The sequence below is a fragment of the Puma concolor genome, chromosome D4 (assembly GCF_028749965.1).
Source record: "Puma concolor isolate L17-30 chromosome D4, mPumCon1.1.hap2, whole genome shotgun sequence".
Taxonomy (NCBI): Eukaryota; Metazoa; Chordata; class Mammalia; order Carnivora; family Felidae; genus Puma; species Puma concolor.
In genome coordinates, this window is record NC_141679.1 from 72,455,701 (window position 1) to 72,477,467 (window position 21,767).

At 37.8% G+C, this 21,767-nt stretch overlaps 1 protein-coding gene and 1 pseudogene across 1 annotated transcript in view; one reads left to right on the forward strand and one right to left on the reverse strand.

Annotated features, from left to right (window-relative positions):
- The window catches only part of LPAR1 (lysophosphatidic acid receptor 1), a 362,490-nt gene that overhangs the window by 327,575 nt on the left and 13,148 nt on the right, over nt 1-21,767 (reverse strand). The gene's annotated exons all lie outside the window — the stretch shown is intronic.
- LOC112849640 (uncharacterized) lies at nt 5,057-5,693 on the forward strand (annotated as a pseudogene).

Consider the following 21,767-nt stretch of genomic DNA (forward strand, 5'->3'; position numbering starts at 1 on the left):
AGATGCTTGACTGAGCCACCAGGCACCTTGTAGTTTAGTGATTATTAATAGCAAACCAAAAACAGTGGATTAATCAAATTTAAAGTTTACTTTGCTACATAACTGAAGTCCAGAGGTAAGCAGACTAAAGCTATTTTGGCAGTTCTATGAAGCCCAAAAACTTCACAGTAGCACTCTCCAGGTACCCAGTTTCCTTCTGGCTTTGTACTTTAATCCTTGCCTTCCACATGGCTACCAACACTCCAGCCATCATGTCTATGTTTCAGGCAGAAATAAAGAGAAGGGCATGAGTAACTTTTCCTTAAGCCCCACCTGACAATTTCTGCTTATATCTCATTGGGTAGAATTAAGTCAAAGGCTACCCCATGATCAAGGAAGGCAGGGATTTGTAGTGTTTCAGGTGGGTATATTACTAACATCAATAAAATGCAGGTCTGTTGGCAAGGAAGAAGAGTAGATATTCAAAAGGCAACCCACAGGCTCTTACACAGAGGTACAGAGAAAAGGGATAATGTGGTCCCAAGTCATTACTGCTATGTATGTGGACATTCTGGATAAAGAATTAGAGGGACTTCTTAATGCTACACAAATTCTATGGGGGTGCCCCAGGGAAGTTCATGTTTCAAGACTGGGTAGGGCTATTTACTTCATACGCCCCTAGGTCTGTCCTCTCTGCAGATGCAATATCACAGTTGTCTGTGCACTAAATCAGGGGTTCTAAACTACATCTTTTTTTTTAATCTCTCTTTGCCTTTTTAATTTTTTTAATATGAAATTTATTGTCAAATTGGTTTCCATACAACACCCAGCACTCATCCCATAAACTACATCTTTTGAAAGAATGCTGGTCTCTCTATACCAAAATCACCAGAATACTTACTTAAACTACAACCTCCTAGATCTTGCTACACAGACATAGTTTAGGCACCATGTTCTATGTGGTGCCATATCAGAAAAGGCTACTAAAAGCCATCATGGACTGTGTGAGGTTTAGCTGAAGGGTGTAAATGACTCCAGCTGAACAGGTACCTCTGGGCAGCCTGGGCCACCTTTGGAGACAGTGGCAGTGTTCTCTCCTGAGAAAGAAGGGTTCTCAAGATGGTGCAGGCTCACTTGCCTCCTAATGACACAGCCTGAGGGGCAGAGGGCCTGGCTGGCTTCATAGCATTCCCAGCACTCATTCAGAAGAGAAGCCAACTCTCTCAAAGAGGAAAGCACACACTTCCAGGTGTTTTGCTGATCTTCCCCATCCTCAACCCATGCCTCAACTGCTTCAAGCTAGGAGCATTGGAATGCATCAACACACCAGCAGACTCTTGGAAAAAGTTTTCCATGCCTCGAAGGCAATCTTGAGTAAGTAACTACCATCCCTTCAAGGTAGCTAACTCATTTCTGGCCTCTTAGTCTCCACATATCTTAGAATTCATAAACTCTACAGTTAGTGTTCCAATAGATAGATAGATAGATAGATAGATAGATAGATAGATAGATAGACAGATAGACATCTAAAAGTCTTATGTCAAATTATTCATTCCTTTTTAAAAAAAAATCGGTCCTTTGCATAGGAAGAGAAAGCTTTTAAACAAAAACATTTTAAAGGTTTATGATTATGATATCTATAAGACAATATATGAGGTGACAGGAAGAAGAAAACAGAGAAGGGGGAGGAAATGCAATACATCTTTTTACTCTGGCTGAGTCCAGCAGAAGCTAACTATAAAATCCAAGGACGAAATGATCAAGTTCCCAAAACTACACTCCCATCTACACCTTCTACCATGTTCCCAAACTCTATACTAATGTTCATTGTAGGCCCTTCCTCAAATTTTAATCTTGTACTTTCAATCCATTCAATCACCATCACATAATAAGCACACTAGTATGAAAACTCCTGTTCTTAGTGGTCTGGAGGTTCCTTAAGTGTCATCTCCCATCTTGAGACTTTAATCCCACTGATGTTCCTACCGTGGACATTCTGAAGTCATCTGCCCTCCCTACAACCAATCAGTGCCCTTGTGTACCCTTAACAGAAATTACCAACATCCTTGTGCATTCAGTGGAGGAACAGTTATATTTTAGACACTCACAAAGGAGTGGAAACAAAAGGAGCTGCCACTTTATCAACCCCTAAGCTGACCTACTCATGATCTCAGAATTCACCTGCAAGTCATATTTCATTTTAGTGAAGCACTTCTTCATGGTAGCTGGCTAATTTCTGTAAAAGTAATTTACATCCATTTCCTCTTGTTACGTCACTGGCTCCTCCCATAAGCCTAACAGGCAGCTATTAATCCATTATTTTCTCTTGGGACATCTTTCCTTCAGCTTTCATACTTTTTGGTATCCTAATATCTTAAAACAGTAAAGCTTCCAAAAATGACTAACTTAGCCTAAGATGTTATTCATACATCAAAAAAGTAGTTTTCAGAAATATCTTACACAGCTAGCCCCTTCCTTCAAATGGTGTCTAATATAAAAACTTGATGTGGTAAGGAGCATTAAGGAATCTACTCCTGAAATCATTGCTTCACTATATACTAACTAATCTGGATGTAAATTTTAAAAAATAAAAAATAAAGTCAAATTACAAAAAAAAAATTGATGTGTAAGTGGCTCTGTTTTCAGGGGTGGGAGAACCCAGATAGGTGGGCTCGTGCTCATTGAGGCTTTCCAGAAGGACCTTTCCAGAAATCTAGGAATCTGTAGACCACATTTTGAAAAAACTTGTACTAAAGGAATCTGAATTCTTTAAATACCTTATAAATATTGACAAGTTCTACCCTGATTTGTAGACCATGTCATGCTTGGATAGGTCTAAATATTAAAAAGTATATGAACAAGTCAACATAGAATCAATGAAAACATACTGCAACAAAGAAAGGAGCCAGCCATAAGGCATGAAACCTCAGAATAGAAGTACTGTTAAAAAGGGGCACCTGGGTGACTCAGTTGGTTAAGCATCCAACTCTCTATTTTGGCTCAGGTCATGATCTCATGGCCACGGGACTGAGCCCCACATCAGGCTCAGTACTGCATGAAGCCTGGTTGGGTCTCTTTCTCTCCCTCTCCCTCTCCGTCTCCCTCTCCCTCTGTCTCTCTCCCACTTGTGTGCTCTTTCTCTCCCTCTCTCTAAGTAAATAAATAAACACTTAGAAATACTGTTAAAAATAATAAAATGATTTCTAAAAGAACGAGAAAAAAAAACTCTAGCAACTAGTGTTCCCAAAGACACAGAAGATATGATTTTTGTAAAACAGAAATAGCAACTTTTAATGAAGAACACAGCTTAATGAGGAAAGAGATGCTGAAGAAGCTAGAAAAAAGTACAAGAAAGTCCAATACATCATAACAAAACTAGAAATCCATTGAAGGAGGTCAAAAGCAGAAGTGACATTAATGTACCTGGAACAATATATTGAAGACAAACTTGAGAAGGTATCACTACACAGAGAGGAAATGAGAACAAAAATGTTAATTATGACAGGAAAAAATAGTAAGTTTTAAGAACATGGAATTGGCTAGATCATCCTGACAGAAAACCAGCAACGAAACATTGGCCTTCAATGACACGCTGACCAGATGAACTTAACAGACATACACAGAAGAACAGGGAATAAAATCCAACCTAAGATTGATGTGCCTTGAAGAAAGAAATAAGAAATATGAGGACCCAAGAACACACTAAAAAAGAAAGAAAGAAGAAAACGAAGAACATTTTTCCAGCTAAAAAAAAATTAAAAGGCCTGAATCTATTTAAAAAAAAAAAAACACAAAGGGTTCATCATGTTCCAGGAACAGTTATTGAAATAGAAACCATTGCTAGACACAAAAAGGCAAACTATTTTAATTATGTGGCTAAAGAAAAGTACTACAAGATATAAGAGGAAGAAAAGCTTACCTAGAAAGGAAGAAATTCAAGTTTCCCCCAGTCTCCATTACACATTTAAATTCTGTTATAAAATGGAGGTGTTCTGTAAAATGTTGAGGGAAAAAATCCTAGTGAACCAAAATACCAAACTTAGTTTCTCCTTCACAAACAAAAGCAACAGAAAGAACTTCTCATGCAAGGAGTCAGTAGGAATGCCACAAATGTACACCCTTCATAGAAATGTCCTAAAGTACATTCTATAGCTGAGGAAGTCAAAAGAGGATTTCAGAAGTCAACAGTCAAAATATGCAGGCACTGCTGTCAGCACGTATAGAAAACAATTTGACACAGAAAATAACTACAAAACTTATTGTAAATATAATTTTTGAGTTGCACTCAAAGCCAATAAAAAAAAAGAAGTTGCAAGGAAACTTTCATTGGTTAAAAGAAAATGCTATTTAGGAATAATTCCACGAGAATAAATCACAGAAAGGACAGAGAATGCCAAAGCTAAATAAATTCCTCACCATGAAGTAGAACAAGTTGAAAAGTATTTTTTGAACTTTATTTTTAAGAAATCATAAGACTGCCATTTATGATATTCTGATGAACTAAAAGGAAAGCTCATTCCACAAGTGGACCCCTACAGGAGTCTGAAATTTTGAGGAACTGAAATTGTAAAGTTGTCCCACTGGATTACTAATGCCCCCAGGCTCCTGGAAGAAGGAAACAGAAATCCTTTTGGAATGAACCAACCTTCAACACAGGCCTCAAAGAATTCACCCCCCCCCAAAAAAATCCAAGGAATATAAACAGCATACAGTAAGAAATCACAAAATATACAAGGAAAGAGGGTACCAGAAGAGAAAATCTATAGTAATAGTAGAGAGCAAAAGCAGACTTTCAAAGAGTTCAGATATTGCAACTATTAGACACAGAATATGGAAAAGTATATTGGATTAAGATATTTAAAGAAATAAAGAAGTGTTGGCTGTTGGTTAAGCCACTCACTCTTGGTTTCGGCTCAGGTCATGATCTCACGGTTGGTGAGATGGATCCCCATCTGGGTCTCTGTGCTGTCAGCTTGGAGCCTGCTTAGGATTCTTTCTCTCCCTTTCTCTCTGTCTCTCTCTCTCTCAAAATAAATAAATAAACATTTAAAACAAAAAAGGAAGAAGTGTTTAAAATATGATTCAGGGGCTGGGGAATGGCCAGTGGCCTGCAGAGCAACATTTTTATAAGCCAAAGTTTTATTGTGACTCCAGTGACACATACCTCACCCATGACTCTCCATCTGTGAGGAAGACACACCACAGAGGTAGGAAACACAAAGAGAATGTGAAATGCTATCAGAATGGATGGGAAAGCAGTCTCAGAGCCTGATCGACAAAACAACCACTGCATATCAACAAGGCAAGATGCCTCCTACTCCATTCTCTGCTTCTCCTCCTGCAGGGGCAATGATCCCGCCTCCCACCAGTTTCCTGGGTCCTCCTTGCCCTGGTATGATGCCAGCTCCCCATATGCTGGGTCTTCCCATGATATAGGCCCTTCCCATGATGATAGGCGCTCCTCCGCCAGGGACAATGCCAGTGTGACCTGCTCCCGGAATGAGGCCACCTATGGGAGGCCACATGCCAATGGCACTTGGGCCCCCAGTGATGAGACCTCCCACCCATTCCGTGATGGTGCCCACTCAGCCAGGAATGCCTCAACCAGGCAAATAACGAGAGAGGGGAGCTTCTTTATATCCATTTTATATTACTTGTTCTACTTCACTAGGAGATCATGGTGCTGTGACTCTGGGTGTTTTCTAACAGCATGACAAGGAAGACTTGCCCCCCCACTTCTTATTAAAGAAAGAATAGTTTTGGCAGAAGAGTAATGAGACCAAAAAAAAAAAAAAAAAGCAATTTTCATTTGTATTGTGAGATGTGAAAATTATCAACTGTTTTAAAATAGTTTAAAAATAAATAAATAATAAAAATAATAAAAAATAAAATATGATTACAAACAAGAGACTATTAAAAAATGCTATAGACTGAATGTGTGTGCCCTCTCAAAATTCCTATGTTGAAACGTGCCCCCAATGTGATGACATTAGAAGTTGGAGTCTTTGGGAGGTAATTAGATCATGAGTGTGGAGCCTTCATGAATGGGTTAGTGCCCTTAAAAAAGAGACCCCAAAGGACTCCTTCACCTCTTCTGCCATGTGAGGACACAGTGAGAAGACAGACATCTATGAACCAGGAAGCAGGCTCTCACTAAACACCAATCTGCCAGCACCTTGATCTTAGACTTCCCAGCCTCTGGAACTGTGAGAAATGAATGTTTGTTATTTAAACCACCCAATCTATAGTATTTTTGTTATGGCAGCCTGAAGAGACTAAGACAAAAATAAGCAGATTTAAAAAGAACAAAATTATATTCCTAGTAACAAAAAATAATAATAAAATCATTGAAATTAACAAAGTCCATGGAAGAGTTGAACCAGAAGATTGGACACAAATAATAGTAGTAGCAAAATGTTAGGTAGTTATAAAGAATTAACTCAGTATGCACCCTCTAGAGAAAAAATACGGAAAACATAATAGGTAGGTAAAAAAACAGAAGATAAAGTAAATTTCTAACATACATCTACTTGGAATTTCAGAAGGAGGGATGAAATAGAATGGGGAAGAGGTAATACCTTAAGAGAAAATGACCAGTAACTTCTCAGAACTGACTGAAGAAACTAATACACAGTTTCAGGAAATCCAGTGAATTCCAAGTAGGATAAATAATAAGAAATCCAGGGGCACCTGGGTGGCTCAGTCAGTTAAGCATCCAACTTTGGCTCAGGTCACGATCTCATGGTTCTCATGATCTCATGGTTCTTGAGTTTGTGTCCCACTTTGAGCCCCACTATAGACTCTCTGCTGTCAGCACCAAGCCAGCTTTGGATCCTCTGTCTCCCTCTCTCTACCCCTACCCCTCCCTCCCTCTCTCTCTCTCTCAAAAATAGATACACATTTTTAAAAAAGGTTTCGAGAGCAAGTATAAAGACATTTCAGACAAAATAAAAATTAGGAATTTGTCACCATTGGACCATCATTAAAGAAAATTCTAAAACTAAGCTGTCCAATAGAAATATAATGAGCAATATGTAAATTTAAATGCTCTGGCATAAAGCCACATTTTTAAATGCATGAAAAGGTAAAATTAATTTTAATACTGGTCTATTTAACCTAATATATTAAAAATAATTTCAATATGTAATCAATATAAAAACCATTAATGAGATATTTCACCCTTTCTGGTACCTGGTGTTTGAAATCCGGTACACACTCTATACTAACAGCAAATCTCAATTCAGACTAGTAATTATATTTCAAGTACTCAATATCCATATGACTGGTGGTTACCATATTGGTCAGCACAGTGCTAAGAGACATACTTAGAAGGAAGATTATTCCTGGTAAAATGGCTGAGATGCAAGAAGAGAGGATGAGCAAAACAAATGGTAAAAACTTGGGCAAACCCAATGTCCCTAAGGGACACTGACTGTCTAAAACAATAATATTTATATCGTACACCAGAAGTTAGGGAAAGGTTTGATCAAATTCTGTTTAGTTTGGGGAAAGAATACTTTGTGAGGATGTTGTATATACTTCATATTACATCACATTAAGAGGTACATGACATCTAGTCAATGGTGGCAAGACTGGATCAGGGTGAAACAGCCAAATGCCTCCATCACAAAGTCATATTTTTCTCACCTATTACCAAAAATCAGTCCATGGGGTAAGACCCAAGCAGAAGAAACAAGTACAAAGTCTGTGAGACAGAAGTACATCTGGTGTGCTTGAGAAATAGTAAGGAGAAAGATTCCCTATACTGTAGCACTTGGCTAAGCTAATAACTGATCAGGATCATTCTACTGACAATTCTTTTAAAATGAATGTATTAGCAGGAGTGCTGATGCATAGGGGCACTTGTACCCCAATGTTTATAGCAGCACTTTCAACAACAGCCAAATTATGGAAAGAGCCTACATGTCCATCAACTGATGAATGGATAAAGAAGTTGTGGCTTATATATACAATGGAATACTACTTGGCAATGAGAAAGAATGAAATATGGCCTTTTGTAGCAACGTGGATGGAACTGGAGAGTGTTATGCTAAGTGAAATAAGTCATACAGAGAAAGACAGATACCATATGTTTTCACTCTTACGTGGATCCTGAGAAACTTAACAGAAGACCATGGGGGAAGGGAAGGGAAAAAAAAGTTAGGGAGGGAGGGAGCCAAACTATAAGAGACTCTTAAAAATTGAGAATAACCTGAGGGTTAATGGGGGGTGGGAGGGAGGGGAGGATGGATGATGGGCATTGAGGAGGGCACCTGTTGGGATGAGCACTGGGTGTTGTATGGAAACAAATTTGACAATAAATTTCATATTAAAAAATAAATAAAATAAAAGGAATGTATTAGAATCACTATATGAATTATTCATTTAATGACTAGGATCATTTAATCAGAACTAATAAGTGATCCCTATAGCAAATAACAGTTGATACTGAATCCAGATCCCCTTGAAACCCTTGAGCCATTTCTCTGTACACACCCCCCATCCCCAGCTTCTTTGTGCTTTTGCTTCTATGGACTCCCATTTGTGATGATCTTCAGAAGATTGCCCTCAGCCACAGACACCACTTTGCACACCTGTGCAAAAAGCTGGAAGTATCTGAGAGATGAGGTACCCCTTAGCTTAGTTTGGGTGGCTCTGAGCCAAAGAGCGACTTATGAAAGCCCAGCTCTTTCAAGTTGGGACAAAATCTGAGCTAATTTGCTCTCCAAAGCTCTCCTGTACAATCCAGCTGAGACTAAAACTGTGCCAGGAATTGTACCCTTGCTTGGATTCCTTCTTTTCACTGATCTGTTTCTCCCACTCCCTTACCTGTTGCTCCTGAGAGCAATTCCCTAATAAATCATTTGCACATAAATACTCAGTTCAGGGTTGGCATCTGCAGAAACTGACACAAGGCAATCCCTAATTTTGAATGCCACATTACATCTGGAATTTATGTAACAAATATAATCTAATTCTATATACTCATCTGCAAAATGGAGCATGAATAGAAATCCTTTCTACTTCCATTTGAAGTGATTGGTTTCTATTAGCATACACATATATAAATAATGCATCATGAGAAGTCAGTGCAAGGCTGATCCATGAGTGGCATATACCAGCCAGGGTACAACACTATACACACAGTGTATATCCGCACTCTTACACACAGTATTAGCATTATTGAAAACTCAGCTGTGCATCACTTTTCTAGATGTGTAAAACTTCTTTGGTTCTGGAATACAAGCAAATCGCTCACCATTCCCAAGGCCTGAATGTGGCGCTTATTGTTTCAGAGACAATGGGTCTAGTGTTTGGCGCTCAGACTACATATTTCAAAGGGAATCTTTGTCTGCTTAACATGAAATAAATCAGACTCTACATTTATTGGAAAAAGAGCAATCCAGCAACCTTCACTCAAAGAAATCAGCCTTGGCGGCCTTAAGTTACAACTGTTGAGTAAAGCTGTAGGTAGCCATTTAGTAATACAAACCAGAGACTTCTAAGAGGGGCTAGGAAGAAACCCACTCTTTGCCTTTCTTTAGCCATTTTTAATCACTGAGAATTTTTTTTACAATTATGTAAATTGTTTTCAAGTACATTTCTACACTAGCTTTTTACAAACCAAAATTTCTCCCAATGGCACTATTTAAATGTTTACAATTATAAGCACGTGATTGTCTGAAGTTCTTCAAATATTGTAGAGAAACTTCATCAGGTTGGGCTCTACTGTTTTATAAGAAATATTTTGGAAATTTTCTGCTAAGGCACACATGCACATACATATATCAATCATGTAAGCAAGCTAATTGAAAAAAACATTTCTCTAACTTTATATTAAGAGTGTAACTTTGTGCTATTGGACTAGATACGCCTGTCATCTATGACAGACATGCCCAGGAATGCTAAAAAGTAATTGGCCATGTAAATGGGATATTCCTAAAGCTCACAGAGATTCCCACCAAATGAAATTGTCTTAACCAAATAAGAGAAGGACTAGTTTCAGGCTTTTAGAAGGATCCATTTACAGGCATACAATGAATGTGCTGATTAAAATCATTTGTTTCTATTCACCAGGCAAGACCTCCAAAGGTTTTGAATAAGCTAAGGTGCCTTACTCTATCTAGTCTTAGATATTATGTAATCTTTAATACAATCCCTTTCTATAACCCATATTGGTCTCCTCCAACTCTTTTAGAAATAGCATTATGTCCCCCATTCATGCTCTCTCTCTGTCCCAAAAAAATAAATAAACGTTGAAAAAAAATGTTTTTAAATAAAAAAAAAAATGGGGCGCCTGGATGGCGCAGTCGGTTAAGCGTCCGACTTCAGCCAGGTCACGATCTCGCGGTCCGTGAGTTCGAGCCCCGCGTCAGGCTCTGGGCTGATGGCTCAGAGCCTAGAGCCTGTTTCCGATTCTGTGTCTCCCTCTCTCTCTGCCCCTCCCCCATTCATGCTCTGTCTCTCTCTGTCCCAAAAAAATAAATAAACGTTGAAAAAAAAAATTTAAGAAATAGCATTATGTTTCTTCTGTCATAAAAGATAATAATTCCAGGAAAAAGTAAACTTTATCTTAAAATGCAATTTTCTAAACACAGCAAAATACACATGGGAATTCAGTATGTGGCAAATTCTATGCTTTTATAATCTTAGTGGGACCACATTACAGAAAAAATGTAAAATGCCTGCATATGAAAATTCATGTAAAAAAAGACAAAAGATAAATAAAAAGCTGGAAAAAAAATCACAACTCAATTTACAAAGGTCTTATTTTCCTAGTGTATTTTTAATATATTAATAACAAGACTAAGAGACCAATCTAACATAGGTGAATGATATGAAAAGACAATTCACAGAAAAAAATAAAAATGGCTCCTAAAATGTAATAATATCACTCATAATAAAGACACTTCACTGAAACTGCACTGAAAGATCATTTCTACCTATCAAATTGTGATCCAAAAAGTAATAAATGGTACTGCTGAAGAATATAGGTATTGTTGAGGGTATTATGACAAGTGAAATAAGTCAGAGAAAGAAAGACAAATACTGTATGATTTCACTTATATGTGGAATCTAAAAAAACAAACAAAACTCATAGATACAGAGAACAGATTGTTGGTTATCAGAGGGGAAGGGGGCTGGGAAGTGAGCAAAAAGTGTGCAGGGGGTCAACTGTATGGTGACAGATGGTTATGAGACTTACTCTGGTGATCACTCTGTAGTATATGCAAAGATCAAACTACTATGTTGTACACCTGAAACTAATATAATGTTATATACCAATTTTTCCTAAGTTAAAAACAAACAAAAAAAAGAATATAGACACTGGTGATAATATATATATGGGGAGGATATATATATATTCTCTACAGAGGGCAATTTGGCAATATAAAAATTATAAACGCACAAGGCCTTTGATGCAATTCCTTTTCTAGTAATGTATCCTAAAGCTATATCCCAATGAGTGAAAAGATTGTAACTACATGTATATCTGTGTCCATATCCATTCACCTATCTATCTATCTATCATGTGCCTATTTACTCTCAATAGAAAGATGCCCAAGAATGTAGCAGAGGCTGACCCCAGGAAGGGCAATGAGAGTAGAGTGATTTATATTTAGTTATGTTCATTTGCACTTCTTGGGCTTTGAGCCCTGGTATCTCTTAAAAAAAAAAATTTAACATAAATTTTCAAAGGCGCCATATTCTAAGCACGAATATACGGCGCTAAGGAAATAGAGGCTCTACTTCCATTGATTATTTGATTCATTTCTTTGATCCAAAGTCATTCACAAGAACTTTGATTAAATACTCTGGAGTGCAGGGGTGCCTAGGTGGCTCAGTCTGTTAAGCGTCTGACTTAGGCTCAGGTCATGATCTCACGGTTCATGGGTTTGAGCCCCACATCCAACTCTGTGCTGACAGCTCAGAGCCTGGAGCTTGCTTCGGATGCGTGTCTCCCTCCCTCTCTGTTCCTCCCCCGCTCATGCTCTGTCTCTCTCTCTCCTTTAAAAATAAATAAAAACATTTAAAAAATTTAAAAAAAATACTCTGGAGTGCAGCATATATTATAAATAGCTCAAATTTATCCTAGGTTTTGAACAGTAGCTATACTTTTCCTTTGACGCCATAGTGCAAGAAATGTGCATACCCCTTTGTATTACTTTCTTCACCTTTGTGAGATTTCTCCAGCATGATGTGGGAACACACCACAAGGCAGCAGTTTGGACTCTTGCTGTTTCTGCCTGTTGCATCATTGCTGGTCTTACGTAGATACAAAAGGGAAGATGCTAGATTCCACCAAACACTTTGCTACCTTGACTACTTAACATCAGTGCCTCATTTAATCCTTACAAAGCCATTATGATGAAAGTATTTTTGTCCTCATCAGTCTGATACTCAGAGAATCAAATAAGTTGTCCAAGAGAGCCGGATGCAAATCCAGATATATTTGGTGCCTCAGTGGAGTGCGGACATCAGGTGAACAAGAATCACAAGTAATTAGCTGCACATAGTAACTACATAAACAAATGTGTTTTTAATCAATGCTTTTTAAGGGAAATTAATTAATCATTCCCAAAATATTTGTAAACTGATGAAAATGTATTAAATGCAGATTTTAAAAAACAGACTTAGATTTGATTCTGTTAATACACAAAAAAATCAAACATAAATTTAAGAATCTTCTGAGGTTCAGCTTGAATTATACTAAAAACAGTTTAAATGTTCACACAACTAACCTTGCTTTACCAATGAGAAAACTCAAACCACGCCTAATCAATTTTTTTAACTTGTGTAGTGGTAAGATACTGATCAGACATTTGTGGCTTATATTATCCCAAATCCACACATTGAATTCTCTGTCGAAAGGATTTGGGTTTTTAGGTTTACTTTGCAGTACGTGGTTTAAAAGGAAAAAGGACTAGACATTACAGCAGGCAACAAACTTGAGAGAAATAGCAGGAAAGACTTAGAACATGAATTCTTTTTCAATCCCAAAGAGATGCTGTTCCAACAAGACTCAGGTCAGAGGGCTGGGCACTGCTGGGGAGGTCACATGACTGATCTGGGTGAACTTGTTTTGTGAAGAAACAGATGATTTCTAGCTATGAGGCTGTTGTTCCTGTAACTTTTTAGCAACAGTTAAATCCATTAAATCCAGTTAAATCCAGCAGTTAAATCCATCCCAAAATGACAAGCGAAAGAAAAGAACATTCTGAATAAACTGCAGATGAATGGAGTTTTCCCCTGCCTCCTTGGGAATATTATGAGCATCTTACAAAAGGGGCCATATCCTGTTTCCTTCTCTGGTTGCTACAACTGTGGTTTGTATATTGGCTGTATCACTAATGTGAATTTGTAACCCATAAATGCCAAAAGAAAAAAAATCAATACTCCTTCACAAATATGCATTTTTCTTACCCTAACTTTCAACAAGCACTGTTTTAAATCATCATTATTTTTTTCTGCACTGGAAGCAAATCTACACATCTTTTTCATACCCTACTGCTAGCACAGAAGGTGAAATACTGACATAAATGAAAGGAATTGCAAGTTCAGCATTAATATAAACCAGGAAAACACTACTGGGATATTTAAAACTCAACAGTGCCTCCTAGTGCACCTATAAAAATTAGCATGAGCCCAAGATGCAAAATAAATCAGGCTGGAAAAAAGTAAATTAGAAGACATTAATGAATTTATCCCTTTAAATCATCCAGGAATCGGTCTTTCGGAATGAACCTGTTTACTTTAACAAGACACATAAATTATTTTCAAATAAAAACAGGGCATTGAGAAAGATCAGATTCAGGGGGAAGGAAATGGCACAAAGGCATGTGGAAAGAGATAATGCAAAAGATAAAGACACATTTTTAAAGAAAGAGAAAGAAAGGGAAGATGGAGGAGAAGAAGGTGGAAAAAGACTCTTACTGCCCCCAGAGCATACCAACTTGAAGGAATATCACAAACTTGGATAATGATAATATGGCATTTTGCTCTGAGCCAACACCCACCTTTGTTAATTTCCTCATAAGAGAACTCCTATCAGAAACGGGAACCCTCTTGCACTGTTGGTGGGAATGCACACTGGTGCAGCCACTCTGGAAAACAGTGTGGAGGTTCCTCAAAAAATTAAAAATAGAACTACCCTATGACCTAGTAATAGCACTACTAGGAATTTACTCAAGGGATACAGGAGTCTTGATTCATAGGGGCACATGTACCCCAATGTTTATAGCAGCGCTTTCAACAACAGCCAAATTACGGAAAGAGCCTAAATGTCCATCAACTGATGAATGGGTAAAGAAGATGTGGTTTATGTATACAATGGAATACTACTTGGTAATGAGAAAGAATGAAATCATGCCATTTGCAACAACGTGGATGATATTGGAAGGTATTATGCTGAGTGAAATAAGTCAGTCAGAGAAGGACAGATATCATATGTTTTCACTCATATGTGGATCTTGAGAGACTTAACACAAGGCCATGGGGGAAGGGAAGGGGGAAAAATAGTTACAGAGAGGGAGGGAAGCAAACCACAAGAGACTCTTAAATACAGAGAACAAACTGAGGGTGGGTGGGAGGTGGGGGAGAGGAGAAAATGGGTGATGGGCATTGAGGAGGGCACTTGTTGGGATGAGCACTGGGTGTTGTATGGAAGCCAATTTGACAATAAATTATATTTAAAAAAAATAAAAGAACTCCTATCATCAATGTTCTTCTTGCCCACCAGCTACCATTGGTAGCATCAAAGGTCTTCATACGTCTATGCAATTATTGGTGCTTTCCACCACGGCCCCTAAAGTTGGAAGTTAGTTTTTTCTGCTTAAATGATCATAGCTTTTTCCAAAAGTTTCTGATATCTGAGGGTTTACAACATTTGGGGATCATGAAAAGAAGTAATGCCATGAAACCCAGCAAGAAGGTACTCAGATGAGTGAGGAGTACTTGGCTATGAATCTGTGCCCAAAAGAATTTCCCCTTGCTGGATCCACCTGATATCCGCAAATTCACCCAATGTTTCTACTCTCATGTCTTCATTCTTTCTTTGTTTCACCAAAAACGTATGTAGAGTTCTTATCCGCTCTTTGTTTGAATTCTATTGTCCTCAACATTCCCTTCACTGCTTTGAAGAAATCTTCCTTGGCCAGTACTTTATCTCAATGTCCTCAAATATATCATGCAAATTAAGCTTCCTCATGACCACTAGATAGAAAAACATCAAGAGAACCTAAATTATTTGAGAAGTCTAAGCCTGACAGAATAAGGAAAGCACTCATAGTTATACACCAACTGTAAGTTAATATCAGGACCCCATTATATATGTATATGTTTATTGTATACAATCCTCCTTAAGTTGACCATTTAAGAGATTTTGTACACTTCTTTCCCATTACGGCATTTCAAAAGGTTCAATGTAAAGACTTCCTCCATGTACTGCTTTGGAAATACATTTTGATGAAGCCAGTCACACTTGACTATCCTATTAGATTATCCGGTTTCCAAAATGTGGAGGCAAACAGGTGAGCAGACCCGTGTGTCTTCATAGAATTAATCTTTACTTTTGTGTACATTCTCTATATCACAAAACCACAAGGCACAATAGTGAAAGAACTTTGCATTTTTCAGACCAACACAAAATTCTTAATTAAAAGAGTCTGCATGTTTTGAGGAAATAAGACTTATTAAAAGCTGCTGTATTTTCAGAACTGTCTTTAGTAAAAGCAACATCACTGAGAATTCTTTCTTTTTGTTCCACTAAAGTAAACAAATGTGAAGCAATTCCAAAGAGAGAGGGAAAAGCTGATCAAGAATAGTGAATGACATCCAAAGTGCAAACAATATGGCAAGACTGAGTAACAGAACAGTAGGACAAAATTTGCTGCTTGACCAATGGACAAAATGTAATTACTCAAAAAAGGAAAAGCAGTGTTCATTCAGAGACACACAAAACAACATTAAAATTATGACACAGCCTCATAATAGAACACCATGCAGTGACTGAAAATGATGGAGGTCTGTATTCAAATGAAGAAAAGTTATGTTACATGAAAACACAAAAAATATTCATATTTGAAACATTTATATATTATTTATATACATCCTATTCCCGACAGAGTGCTCTCAAATTGACACACTCTCCTTTCCTCTACCTTAAATCCTGTTCCTCTCCTCTTGATCAGGGACCCTCAAAACCCAACCCCATGTTTCTCCCAGCTTTTGCTGAAACATGCTAGCTAAATACTACGGCTCCTTTGAGGCTGTGTTCTTTTCCTGTCTTTCAGATCTAGTACATCCTCTCCTGGGTGATATTATAACTTAATCCCAGGAAGGGAGATTTGGCTTTGGGCCAGGAAGGGAGACAGGTGTACATCCTGATGGGGGTAAGGGAGATGTGCCTTTGCATCATCTTCAAGCAAGGAAGGAATTCTAGCCCTTATAAGAAAGTGGGTCACTTCTTCAGGCTCAAAGACTCAGAAAAATCTGGAGGATTCAAGATTTTTAGGATGCATTAATATCACTGTCCCCATCCAAGATGGCAGGGTCCTATTGTTTCCCAACCTTGACATTGCAGATATACCTTGGTTTAGGGCTCATCTACTCACAATTAATCTCATGACCCTGGTCCTTTGTTTTCTCTGCTTTCCAGCCATAGGGCATGAGAACATTTGCATATGATACCAAGTAGGCCCTTTGACTTTCACATTTAGCTTGTAATTTCTAATTGCTCTTTCTTAACTTTTCATTATCTTTTTCCAAGTTTCAATTCAGTTTAGCAATAAACATTCAATATTATTATACTTATAGTTGCTTTTTCTCTCATTTTTACCATCTGCTTTACACATTGTACCTGCTAACACATTACCTTCCACTGATCCACTGTCCCAATTGCCCAACAGTAGATTTTTTCACAATTATACTGCTTATTTTTGTCAGGGTCTCGTGATGCTCCCGCTACCACCAGTAACAGTTCTCTTTGCCAACCAGGTAATGTGTGGTTCTGCTCCAGGATCTTATCCCAGCATGTGTCTTTTGTTTTGATCTGGTTTGGGTTTGGGGGACCACCCACGTCAACTCTCAGGGATGGGTTCCCAGGTAAGTTATCTGAAATAGGAATTAGCATGTAAACAAGCTTAATTGGGAGTTCTCTGAGAATCAACACTTCAGGAAGAGAAAGGAGGGTAAGGGAGCAAGATTAGGCAGAAACTGTGCAGTGATACAATGTATTGCAATAGAAGCCTTAGGTGAGAGCACGGGGTGCTGTATGGAAACCAAATTGACAATAAATTTCATATTAAAAAAAAAAAAAAAGAAGAAGCCTTAGCTGATTCTCTGAGGAGTTCCAAAAGTTGGATGAACCTTGAGGACCACCCTAAACTGGAGCAAAAGGCCAGACTTTGATATCCTCATACTCAACATACTCAACAGTCATTGGATGGGACCACCTGGGAAGAGGGCATGGCCTTGGCAAGGCACCTTCTTCGGTCAAGGCAATCCCTGACAGTGTCTGAGAGTTGAGAACAGTCTAGATGGGGGCAACATCCCCACAGCTGAGAGTCCCTCTTTCCTGATGGAGACTCTGATCAGTGCATCATAGCAGCCACTGCCAGAACTCAGATCCATGCAGCACCCTGGATATCCCTGTCTCAATAAGTATACATTTTTTAAATTAAAAATAACAGCAATATCAAATAACAAAAATCTCAAATATATACATAGAAGATGGTAGGGAGGAAAAACAGAGGGACTGTACAAATTTTTTTAAAGGTCATCTTGTTAAAGGGAAGAACGTCCTAGTAGACTGGATCCTTACTCTGTTCTCTCTCTCCTTAGTAATGGGATCACACATCCACACTCCTTATCATGTAATTTTGCAATGCCCTCATAATGCCTTGGAGTATATATCCTTATCTATTCACCATGTGCTAGAACATGTGACATGTTAGCAGCTATGACTCAACCAGAGACTTAAAACGGGCTTTCAGAGTTAAGCTTACCCTCTTGTGCCTACACTATTGCTATTAAGACATGCCCCAGCCTGCTGTTCCAAGGAGAGGATGACAGACACATGGAGCACAGGTATTCCAACCAATCAACTGAGCCACCATGAGTAGCACAGCTATGTCAACACACCCAGCCTATATCAGCTGAACCTCAGCCACTACATAGATGCATGAATGGTGAAAAAGACTGCTATTATTTGGGTTTATCTGGGGGATAGCATATTACAAAACATCATTATAACAGTACCTAACTTCTACAGATGTAGGGTTTTTTTTTTTAATTTATTTAACCTTTTATTTATTTCAGAGACACAAAGTGCAAGCAGGGGAGGGGCAGACCACCAGATCATGACCTGAGCCAAAGTCAGATGCTCAATCAACTGAGCCACCCAGGAGCCCCTACAGATGTAGGTATTAACATATAGACATTGTTAGAAAATATAAGTTTAAATATGTGTATGGCATTATTTCTTCTAATACACTAGCAGGAAAAAAAAAAAAAGAAATCACCATTTCAACAAACAATAGAATGGGGGTGGGGAGCAAAGTAAAAAATAATACAAAAGAATAGCAAGAATGAGCAAATAAATAAGGGGTACAAACAGGCTTAAATATAAAATAACAATAAATATTAATAAGTAAAATTCATTTTAGAGGACAGACTCACAGATTGAGGAGGTTAAAATTAAACTCAACTATTTAAAAGATGGGCTTAGGGGCGCCTGGGTGGCGCAGTCGGTTAAGCGTCCGACTTCAGCCAGGTCACGATCTCGCGGTCCGTGAGTTCGAGCCCCGCGTCAGGCTCTGGGCTGATGGCTCGGAGCCTGGAGCCTGTTTCCGATTCTGTGTCTCCCTCTCTCTCTGCCCCTCCCCCGTTCATGCTCTGTCTCTCTCTGTCCAAAAATAAATAAATGTTGAAAAAAAAAATATTAAAAAAATAAATAAATAAATAAAAGATGGGCTTAAAATAACAAGACAATGTTGAAATAAAGCGATGAGAAATGGTATATCAAGAGAATGCTTAGAGGAAAACCAACCATAACAATATTAATATTGAAATAAATACAAGATGAAAATTATTAGAGTAACCCAGGAGGACTATTGCATATTAATAACTGTGCAAGCACATTTCAATATATCAAAAAGACACAACAGTCGTGATATTTTATAGATTTAACTACACAGCTTTGAAATATATAAATCAAAATCTAATATAAAAGGCTTCTGCACAGCAAAGCAAACCATCAACAAAATGAAAAGGCAACCTGTGGAATGGTAGAAAACATCTGCAAATTATATATAAGAGGTTAATTTCAAAAATATACAAAGAACTCACAATTCAATAGCAAAAACAGTCTAATTTAAAAATGGGCAGAGGATCTGAATAGATATCTTTGCAAAGAAGACATACAAATAACCAACAGAAGTACATCAAAAGGTGCTCAACATCACTAATCGTCAGGGAAATTAATTCAAAACCAGAATGAAATATCACCTCACATCTACTAAGATGGCTAGCATCAAAAAGACAAGGCACAGTGCTGGTGAGGATGTGTAGAAAAGGGAACCCTGTATACTGTTGGTGGGAATACAAATTAGTGCAGCCACTATGGAAAATGATATAGAGGTTCCTCAAAAATATAAAAATAGAACTACCATATGATCCAGTAACCCCACTTCTGTGAATGTATCCAAAGGAAACTAAAACATTATGTCAAAGAGATATCTGCACCCTCATGTTCATGGCAGTATTATTTATTTATGACAGCCAAGATGTTGAAACAACCTAGGTGTCCATTGACAAATAAGTGGATAAAGAAGTTGTAGTGTATAAAAATCATTCAGATGAAATCATGTGGATGAAATGCAAATCATCCACATTTGCAGCAATGTGGATGGAACTGGAAGTTATTATGCTGAGTGAAATAAGTCAGTCAGAGAAGGACAGATATCATATGTTTTCACTCATATGTGGATCTTGAGACACTTAACAGACGGCCATGGGGGAAGGGAAGGGGAAAAAAATAGGTACAGAGAGGGAGGGAAGCAAACCACAAGAGACTCTTAAATACAGACAACAAACTCAGGGTGGGTGAGGGAGAAGGGAAAGTGGGTGATGGGCATTGAGGAGGGCACTTGTTGGGATGAGTACTGGGTGTTGTATGGAAGCCAATTTGACAATAAATTTTATTCATAAAAAATTTTAAAAATCATTCAAAGAATAAAAATAGCTCTTGGAAAGTAAAAACAAGGTCAAAACTAGGAAAAACTAAACAGAAAAGTTGGAAGATGAAGTTACAAAAATCTCCCAGTGGATAGAGCAAAAACACAAAGAAAGACAAGAGATTAGCCCATTAGAGTACCAATCCAGAAGTTCCAACATAATACTAAAAGTCCAGAAAATAAAGAGAAGGAAATCATCACAGTATGTATATATGTAGATATATATCTGAAATCAATCAGATTTCAGATTGAAAGTTTCCAAGCAGTACCCAAACTGTGGCTGAAAAAAAAATCCATACAAAGACACATCATTAAGAAATTTCAAAATATTGAGAATTCTATAGCCAGCCAAACCATCAACAGAACAAAGATATGTCCAGACATTCAAAGTCACAAAAAAATTACCACTCATGCACCCTTTTCTGGAAAGCTATTGAACTAACAAAACAAGGCAGTTTGGGAAGAGGCGAGAGGAAAATATCAAATCAGGAACTGGGGAACACAGCTCAAGTCAGAAGCAAAAGCAATCCCAGATTACTGATAGAGACCACAGATTACTGATAGAGATCACGATTCTATACCAAGTCTAGAGAATGACCAGGAAAGACTTTAGCAAGTTAGGAGTCTCTGAGGAAAGATTTCTTTAAAAGATGAAATACAATAGTTAAAGTGTGTGACTATACTTAGAGAAGATATACATCCTCTGGCTAGTGCTTGTGTTTCAGTTAATAAAAAGAACATTAAAAACCAAACGTTAAACAGACAAGTATCAACACAAATTGTTGTACAAGAAAGGAAATCCTAACAAATTATAATAAGCACCTAATGAAACAGAAGGAAATATAAGATACTCTGTAGGAGCTTAAAAGAGCGTGGTAGACCCATACTCTTGCCATGATGCTGTTTCCAAGATACATTAATTTTTAAAAGCAAATTATAAACAGTGTAATATTTGCATAACACCATATACACAAAATTATACTAAATATTTCTATACCACTTCTATACCATATGCCAATAGCAGTGCCTTTCAAAATGTGGTCTGTGGATCAGCAACGTCAACATCATTTAAGATTTAATCAGAAAAACATATTCTCACTTCCCCCCCAAACCTACTGAATCAGAATCTCTAGAGTAGGGATGAGGAATCAAGCTGCTTGCTCACCACTTGCTTTCCAGGTAATACTTAAGCACAATAAAGTTTGAGTACTGCCACAGTACTGAATAAGAATAAGAAAGGTCTGATTAGAAGAATTAACCCTGGTGGTGAGAGTGGGATGAACTGTGGATATATCCAAAGGAGCAGCCTGATAAATCGTTGTGCTTTAATGGTTTTCACGAGAATGTATTTATTCATTGACTATGCAAAAAAAGACAAAATAATTTTTCAAGGAAAATGTACTCGGGAAGTATGTGCATAAAATACGACATAGTCCCTGTTTATCAATGTCTCTCTTACATTGGAATGTTGTTCTCCAGACGTAAATTCCATCGAGCTAACTATTGCCTGTGGCTGAAAGACAGCACATGCTAGAAAGGAAATTAAAAAGAATT